We start from the raw sequence: 10,071 nt of genomic DNA, 5'->3' as shown, positions 1-10,071 counted from the left end.
CTTATTAAAAAAGCTTCGGACGATCAGCTGCCGTGACATTTTGCGATTGCTAAAGCCGGTTAAACAGCGAGGTCAAAAGACAATAGTTACTTAATATACACACACTCGCCACCAACTGGACAGGGGTGAGAATGACTAAAGAATAGTTACAGACTACAGTAGATCGCCCTCAGTCGACCTGGCCACTAAGGATGTAATATAATGAGGGCCGCTGGTGGACATTTTGGCGCTGTTCCGAGTTGTGTTCTAATCCGTCAAAATGACGGACTGCTTTCAGATTTTTCCGTCATTGTTAGAAAAAATCCGTCATTGACGGAAAATATTGGGTTAACGCGACCTCTGACACACACACACACACACACACACACACACACACACACTGAGAGACGAGCACTGAGAGCAGCACTGAAGAAGAAGCAGCTTTTCTCCATGTTTCAAAGTGTTTATTAGTTTTTATGCTTACAGTCAACAACAAATGAAGTGAAAAACAAGAGAAGCGGCATAGTATCAACTCTTAACACGTGATAGTTACAAGCAATCGGATATTTAGGATTGGATACATTTGTTTTTTATATATGCTTTTCTTATAATAAACTCTCTTAAACTTCTACGCCTCCTAACGTTGCTTTGTAAAGCGAATGCGCGCGATATCAAACAGAGAAGACTGTTAGTGCAATAAAGGCTCCGTGCATCGAGTTCTCTAAAACAACACTCACTAAAACTGAAGTCTTTGGAAACTAAGTTCCTTAGCAGCTTTGAGATATGTGATTGCTATACGTCACAAAATCAACAGGTAGGAGAGGAATTTACACGGGTACAATTTAACTCTTGTGTGCTAACTTCATAGCACTAATCTAAAAGTGGAAAACTAAGGAAGGAAAAGTACTTGGACACATCAGGAATAAGCAAAAAGCATATGGCTAACATGATTGTAAGAAGAGCTATTCCTATTACTTCACACTCTCCATCGTCTCCACTGTCTACATGGTTATTACTGTATATGTTCTGCACTGAAAGGAAGCAGTAAAGAACTTGCCCAGTATTTGTGCCACTGGTTACACACACAGAAAAAGTGAAGCTGACGTCTCAGTGAGAGGCGAGGCTGGAATCGTGCATGCTCACGCTTACATTTCAGTGTGCAGAAACATGGCTGAGCTGCAGGAACTCACGGAGAAAACACAGCTCTCCAATCAAGTGTGTGAACGTCTGTGCAGCTGCTCAGATGACCTCTGCAGGGACACACACAGAAACATTATTTTCAAAGTTTCAGAGCAGCTTAAGAGATAAGAACATGTATGATCCATGTTGAGACTTTCCATTAGGGGGACATGCAGGGAAAGGAGAGGCTGTCCACACACCATGGAGCTTTATTACTTTGAACACTGTCAGGTGTTGTGTGACGAAGACTTGGTAAGATAACATTTCGCATTAATAATAACTTGGAAGAAAACGTACTGATATTTTGTGTCTTGTTTTGTCCCTATTTTAGTAGTTTAGCAATTTCTCTCCTTAGACTTTGTGTCTCTTTGAGGTTAAAACGTACTCGTTCCTTTGACAAGAGTTGTTAACTACGGAGGAGCATAAGGGTCACGTGTGAATATGTTGGTACGATCTGACCAATAGTGAACTTTTTGTATTAGTTCTGCGATTAAAGTCTTATAAAAATGAAATCACATGTTGCCCTAATCCTCTAATTAATGATGGTGTTGAAACAAATGGACAACTGTTTGAATCAAGTCGTTAGCGGACCGGTTGAGATGCAATTTGGATGGAATGAATCTGCCGTGACGCTGTCATTTACTCTCAATAAACCCTTGTTCAAGTTGGACATGTCCCTGGGGGTCTTCACTAAGTGTTATGGAGTCAGAACCAAAATACCCTGCAGACTGCAAGTGTCCTAGGATCTTGGTACATTGGATACACTGACATTACATGCTTATAGCCTAACGTTAGCCTTTTACTTCAAAAATCATAAAGATGTGGAGATCATCCTGCTGAACAGAACATGTCAGTATCATAAACATGCTTATTTTAAGAAACATTCCTAAATTAAATGGAAAAATCTCATTGCTTTTTGTAGAGGTAGCCCTTGCGACGCTTACTTCTGGGTCAGCCTACTAAAATACGTCATGCCTGCCCCACTCTACAGTGTTTGTCTCTTTAGTGGACATATTCCTCACCTCTCTGCCTCCTCTCTCTGCAGGTGCTCCTGCTCCTCTCTCTCTCGTTGTTGTCGCTCCTCTCTCTCTCGTTGTTGTCGCTCCTCTCTCTCGTTGTTGCCTCGCCTCTCTCCTCCTCTCAGCCAGGAGACGAGAGGCCTGCCCGGCGTCTGTGGTCCCGGCTGAGGGTCGACACGTGACTTCAGGAGGCTGGGGATCTGCAGGGAGAGGCTTTTGAGGAGGACCTGAAGAGAGAATAATATCACCTTTTGTAAGAGCCATTTAATAAAGTCATGTTTGGGTTCAAGTCGTGCCATTAGTGTGTTGTTGTCCTATTACCTAGGCACAGGTATTTAAGGTGTGTGTTGTCTCCGGATTGGGTGTGACTGACCCCGGAAGGGCATATGGTTTTTGACCGTCTTAGCGCATGTACAGTTGCAAGAAAAAGGATGTGAACCTGTTGGAATTACCTGGATTTCTGCATAAGTTGGTCATAAAATGTGTTCTGATCTTCATCTAAGTCACAACAATAGACAAACACAGTCTGCTTAAACTAATACCACACAAACAATATGTTTTCATGTTTTTATTGAACACACCATGTAAACATTCACAGTGCAGGGTGGAAAAAGTATGTGAACCCCGAGGCTAAAGACTTCTTCAAGAGCTACTTGGAGTCAGGAGTCAGCCAACCTGGAGTCCAATCAATGAGACGAGACGAGACGAGAGGTGTTGGTTAAAGCTGCCCTGCCCTATAAAAAATACACACCAGTTTTGAATGTGCTATTCTTAAGAAGCATTGCCAGATGTGAACATGCCTCGCACAAAAGAGCTCTCAGAAGACCTACAATTAAGAATTGTTGACTTGCATAAAGCTGGAAAGGGTTACAGAAGTATCTCTGAAAGCCTTGATGTTCATCAGTCCAGACAAAGTGTCTATACATGGAGAAAGTTCAGCACTGTTGCTACTCTCCCTAGGAGTGGCCGTCCTGTAAAGATGACTGCAAGAGCACAGCGCAGAATGCTCAATGAGGGGAAGAAGAATCCTAGAGTGTCAGCTAGTGTCACGGTTGAGTGAAGGAAGCAGGACCCAAATGCAGATAACTCTGATAAACCTTTATTTCAAGGATAATGAAACTAATACAGACAAAACAGAACACTCACCGGTGAACTCAGTCACCGACAAAAGACGAACCGACAAAGACAGACAGAAAAACCAGAACTTAAATACACACAAGACTAATCACACAAACAAGACACAGGTGAGGAGGTAGGAGAAAACACAGAGGCACCAGGTGAACACAATCGGGTAATCAGGGAGGGAAAACAGACAAAGAGCAACAGGCAGGAAACGGGGGTGAACAATTTACAAAATAAAACAGGAAACCTAAAGATAGAAAAAGACAAGACAAAACAACAACACAGACAGATCGTGACAGTACCCCCCCCCTCAAGGGACGGATCCCAGACGTCCCAAAACAAAACTAAAAAGTCCAAAACCTTAAGCAGGGTGGGTGGAGGGGGTCCGGAGGAGGGACGCATCACTAAGCCACCAGGGTGGGTGGAGGGGGTCTGGAGGACGGGCTTGGGCTGACAGCCCAGGGGCACGGCAGAGGACCAGGAAGGGGTCTCGGGCGGACGGCCCGGGAGCAAGACAGAGGACCAGGAAGGGGTCTCGGGCGGACGACCCGGGGGCAAGGCAGAGTCCAAAATGGGGACCATGGAGGGGCGAAGGCAGCGGCAGGAAGAGTCAGGGGGCCGGGCCCGAGGGCGAAGGCAACGGCAGGAAGAGTCAGGGGGCCGGGCTCGAGGGTGAAGACCGCGGCTCTCAGGGGGCCGGGCTCGAGGGCAAAGACTGCGGCAGGAAGAGTCAGGGGGCCGGGCTAGAGGACGAGGGCAGCGGCAGGAAGAGTCAGGGGGCCGGGCTAGAGGACGAGGGCAGCGGCAGGAAGAGTCAGGGGGCCGGGCTCGAGGGCGAAGACCACGGCTCACAGAGGGCTGGGCCCGTGGGCAAATACCGCGGCTCTCAGGGGGCCGGGCTCGAGGGCGAAGACTGCGGCAGGAAGAGTCGGGGGGCCGGGATCGCGGGCGAAGACCGCGGCTCTCAGGGGCCCGGGCTCGAGGGCGAAGACCAGAGAGCTCCGGAGGCCAGGCAGGAAGGCGCTGACGGGACAGTGCCGGGGACCGGGCAGGACCCGGTGTCGGAGCTGATGGGACAGGCCTCTGCAGGATCCCCCCACGGAAGAGGACCAGGACACGGGATTTGCAGGACCCCCGGCAGGAGAGCATCGGCGGGGCCCTCCAACGGCACAGGACATAGGATTGGCAGGACCCCCGGCAGGAGAGTAGACGGCGGGACCTCCAACGAGACAGGACAAAGGGTTGGCAGGACCCCCGGCAGGAGAGTAGTCGGTGGGGCCTCCAACAGCACAGGACAAAGGGTTGGCAGGACCCCCGGCAGGAGAGTAGTCGGTGGGACCTCCAACGAGACAGGACAAGGAGCTGGCAGGACCCCCCGGCAGGAGAGTAGTCGGCGGGGCCTCCAACGGCACAGGACAAAGGGTTGGCAGGACCCCCGGCAGGAGAGTAGACGGCGGGACCTCCAACGGGACAGGACAAGGGGTTGGCAGGACCCCCGGCAGGAGAGTAGACGGCGGGCCCTCCAACGGGACAGGACAAAGGGTTGGCAGGACCCCCGGCAGGTGAGTAATCTGCGGGGCCTCCAACGAGACAGGACAAATGGTTGGCAGGACCCCCGGCAGGAGAGTAGTCGGCGTGGCCTCCAACGGCACAGGACTTAGGATTGGCAGGACCCCCGGCAGGAGAGTAGTCGGCGGGGCCTCCAACGGCACAGGACAAAGGATTGGCAGGACCCCTGGCAGGAGAGTAGACGTCGGGACCTCCAACGGGACAGGACAAAGGGTTGGCAGGACCCCCGGCAGGAGAGTAGTCGGCGGGGCCTCCAACGAGACAGGACAAAGGGTTGGCAGGACCCCCGGCAGGAGAGTAGTCGGCGGGGCCTCCAACGGCACAGGACTTAGGATTGGCAGGACCCCCGGCAGGAGAGTAGTCGGCGGGGCCTCCAACGGCACAGGACAAAGGATTGGCAGGACCCCTGGCAGGAGAGTAGACGTCGGGACCTCCAACGGGACAGGACAAGGAGCTGGCGTCGTCTGGGGAGCCAGCAGGAGACGAGGTGCTGGAGTCGGCCGGTACGCCGACAAGACTCGGGGAGCTGGCTTCGGCTGGGGAGCCAGCAGAAGACGAGGTGCTGGAGTCGGCCGGTACGCCGACAAGACTCGGGGAGCTGGCGTCGGCTGAGGAGCCAGCCCTGTAGCCGAAACTGGAGTCGAGCCCATGGCTTCCGGGGACGGTACTGAAGCCGGAACCATGGCTGCGGGGGTCGGAATTGAAGCCAGAATCATGGCTGTAAGGTCCGGTTCTGGAGCCGGAAACATGGCTGTAAGGTTCAGTTCTGGAGCCGGAAACATGGCTGTAAGGTCCAGTTCTGGAGCCGGAAACATGGCTGTAAGGTCCGGTTCTGGAGCCGGAAACATGGCTGTAAGGTCCGGTTCTGGAGCCGGAACCATGGCTGCTGGGGCCGGAACCATGGCTGCGGGGGTCGGAATTGAAGCCAGAATCATGGCTGTAAGGTCCGGTTCTGGAGCCGGAAACATGGCTGTAAGGTCTGGTTCTGGAGCCGGAAACATGGCTGTAAGGTCCGGTTCTGGAGCCGGAATCATGGCTGTAAAGTCCGGAGCTGAAGCCTGGATCATTGCTGTGTGGGCCGGTACTGAAGCCGGAACCTCCAACGGCACTTCAGTAGGGACTGGAGAGGGAACTTGAGATGGGACTAGAGTTGGGATTTGAGAAGGGACTAGGGAAGGGACTAAAGGAGGGACTGGAGATGGGACTAGAGATGGGACTAGAGGAGAGACTTGAGAAAGGACTTGAGAAAGGACTAGAGAAGGGACTAGAGAAGTGATCTGAGGAGGGACTTGGGAAGGGACTAGAGAAGGGACTATGGCAGCTGGGGCAAGAGCTGGGTCTGGAACCATGGCCGCTGGGGCCAGAACCATGGCCGCTGGGGCCAGAACTGGGACCGGAATCATGGCTCTTGGGGCTCGGGCTGCTAGCCTGGACTTGCGACTCCTTCTCCTAGAAGCCGCCTGAAGGCTTCGTGGACCTCCAAAAGCCAGACGAGTTCCAGAAAACGACTCCTGGACAGGAGCAGGAACTGGGGCAGAAGCACTGGTTGACTCCAGACGGAACACACAGAGACGGTTGTATTCAGCAGGCTGGAAATCACACACCCAGAGGAAGTCCAAAATCCAGCCAGGTAAGAACTTCACCAAGTCTGGTTTCTCCATAGCCAACCGGTGCGCCTCTACCAGAGCGGCCTCCCTCTGCCGAACACTGGACGCTCCCTTCCACCAATCATAGCAGCAAGCCAAATAAAAGGAAAAATGTTGTAGTTCCACCTCAAATGGATCATCTGCTGGGTCCATTTCTTGGTTGGTTCGTACTGTCACGGTTGAGTGAAGGAAGCACGACCCAAATGCAGATAACTCTGATAAACCTTTATTTCAAGGATAATGAAACTAATACAGACAAAACAGAACACTCACCGGTGAACTCAGTCACCAACAAAAGACGAACCGACAAAGACAGACAGAAAAACCAGAACTTAAATACACACAAGACTAATCACACAAACAAGACACAGGTGAGGAGGTAGGAGAAAACACAGAGGCACCAGGTGAACACAATCGGGTAATCAGGGAGGGAAAACAGACAAAGAGCAACAGGCAGGAAACGGGGGTGAACAATTTACAAAATAAAACAGGAAACCTAAAGATAGAAAAAGACAAGACAAAACAACAACACAGACAGATCGTGACAGCTAGAGACTTAAAGAAATCTCTGGCCCATGCTAACATCTCTGTTGACGAATCTACGATACGTAAAACACTGAACAAGAATGGAGTTCATGGGAGGAAGCCACGGAGGACACCATGGAGGAAGCCACTGCTGTCCAGAAAAACATTGCTGCACGTTTGAAGTTTGCAAAAGAGCACCTGGATGTTCCACAGCACTACTGGCAACATATTCTGTCGACAGATGAAACCAACGCTGAGTTGTTTGGAAGGAACACACAACGCTATGTGCGGAGAATCCAAAGGGTTCACATACTTTTTCTTGCAACTGTACAAGGAGATGTTAACATCTGATCATTCACATTTACTCAGAGGTGGAAGAAGTACTCAGATCTTGTACTTGAGTAAAAGTAGAAGTACTCAGATCTTGATCTTGAGTAAAAGTAGAAGTACTCAGATCTTGTACTTGAGTAAAAGTAGAAGTACTCAGATCTTGTACTTGTGTAAAAGTAGAAGTACTCAGATCTTGTACTTGAGTAAAAGTAGAAGTACTCAGATTATGAACTTGAGTAACAGTAGAAGTACTCAGGTCTTGTACTTGTGTAAAAGTAGAAGTACTCAGATCTTGTACTTGAGTCAAAGTAGAAGTACCAGAGTGTAGGAATACTCTGTTACAGTAAAAGTCCTGCATTCAAAATGTTCCTCAAGTGAAAGTAGAAAAGTATTCTCATCTAAATATAGTGAAAGACAGTAAAAGTAGTCGTTGTGCAGATTGGTCCATTTCAGAATAATATATATGATATGTTTTATAATGATTGATCATGAAAGTGTTCTCAAAGCTGGTGAAGGTGCAGCTAGTCTGAATGACTTTGTATACTGCAGGGTAGCTGGAGGATTTTTTCCAGGTGGAACTAAAGTCTGATTCAACACTTGATTATATTTCACATCATTCATCCACATCTGTGAAGTAACTAAAGGTATTAATACATGTAGTGGAGTAGAAGTACACCATTTACCTCTGAACTGTAGAGGAGGAAAAGTACACCATTTACCTCAGAACTGTAGAGGAGTAGAAGTACACAGTAGCATAAAATGGAAATACTCAAGTAAAGTACAAGTACCTCAAAATTGTACTTAAGTACAGTACCTGAGTAAATGTACTTTGTACCTATGAATTTAATGATATAATGTGATCATTTAATTTTCATTATTTTCGAATTCACAGTGTAGATATTTGAATAGCTAGTGATACCTGGATACTATAACTAACTTATAAAACAATGAAACGAGTTTGTGTGCTTCAACCCTTTTAGTTTTTTGTATTTAGCTATACATCACTCTAACCTTATAACAGATAAAGTATGCAATATTCCATCATGATATTGGTTGAAAAAAACACATTTAGATTTTCCATGTTTTGAATAATATTTAAAAAATGTGTCTGTGAGAGCCAACCCCTTTGTATTTATTTAAAAAATAACAACAAATCAGTCTGAATCAAACAACCAATCCATCCCGGTATCACGGCAAGACGTGAACATGTGACGATTTACCATGCTGGGAGACGTGAAGCTGTCACGATTTCGTCCCTTCAAACGTGACAGCTACACGGTATTGTTAACATGGCCCAACCAAGCCCCCAGGAAGTGCGCCGGAGTCTGATGAGAATATTCGTGCTGGTCAAACGGCGGTACTACACTTCCTTTTGGTTGCTGGGCCCGGAAACACTTTTTCCCATTGACTTACATGGGGAAAGAGTGGTCTGTAACTCGTTGGATAATTTTTTTTAAACTAAATAAACTACCCAGTATGAACGTTTGTATAGCCCTTATTAAAAACATTCGTTCCTCAAGTTGTAAAAATGTGCTAATAACGTTATTCTGAGGTATTTCACTCGGCATTTTGAACGCGCATCTAACCCACGGTGTGAAGTTAAAACTTCTTTGCAGCAATGTTGAGCGCATCATCAAATGAGGGAAACTGGATTCACCTGTAGATACACTGATATTTATTGAGAGACAGACAATTACATACGGCCGGGGATCATCCTAGTTTCACACTGTCCTTGTGCTCCACCAAGGTAATCTCTGCCCCAAAAGACACAAAACATCTAACCAACACGAGGAGAGGCGGGCTCCCAGAAAGCCCGCGTATACCTAATTAGTAGCAGATGTGAGACAATAGTCTACTTGTCTCAAAGAGATCCAGACAAGCCTCAACCTACACAGGGGTCTTTGACTGACTACAAGCAGATGTTTGCAGTATCACAGATTCTATAAAACAATAAGAAACTCTATAAACAGATCAGATGAAAATATTCTCTTACAGATTCACCCTTTTATCAATCTATTGATAACCAATTAACATTAGTCTAAGAATATTTCAGTCAATACTTAAAATCAATAAGCGTCTTCAGAGTTGGGTGGGCTCAGATACATTCATTACATTAAAAATAGAACAAGATTGAAAAACATTTCAATCACCATGATTGAACACAGTCAATCATAATAAAAATCATCTCTCTTCAGTGCTTGGCATTTTTGTCAAAAGGTACAATAATAAACACATGGGGTACAAAATATTATAGCAAAATATATGTTTCAAGAATAAGATATGTTATCATTTATCACTCAGTTAATCTCCTTCATCAAACACAAACTCTAAATCAGCTTACATCTCAAAGATTTACTTCAAGGCAATTACTTATTAAAACACAATTAGAATTTAGGATTTATAATAAATCCAATTGAGGTATAAATCAGAATCATGAGAGATCCAGCTAAGGTTCCCAGTTAAGGTATAAATTCACAGTGATGAATCGATCAATCTGTAATCTGTAAAGTTACAGTGTCCTCAATCTTTAACATTACTTTACGTTTACTTCATTACGCTTTATTCAAGAGTAAGGCATGCTATTTAATTAATTACATTACTTCAACTATCAATCATTATGTCATTTCAAAATCTCAAGGGAAAACTGAACAATTCTCAAAATGTTTAACAATCTGAAGAATCAAACATTTTATTGTATAACG

The sequence above is a fragment of the Gymnodraco acuticeps genome, unplaced genomic scaffold, assembly GCF_902827175.1.
Source record: "Gymnodraco acuticeps unplaced genomic scaffold, fGymAcu1.1, whole genome shotgun sequence".
Lineage (NCBI taxonomy): Eukaryota > Metazoa > Chordata > Actinopteri > Perciformes > Bathydraconidae > Gymnodraco > Gymnodraco acuticeps.
This window is presented reverse-complemented; position numbering follows the sequence as displayed.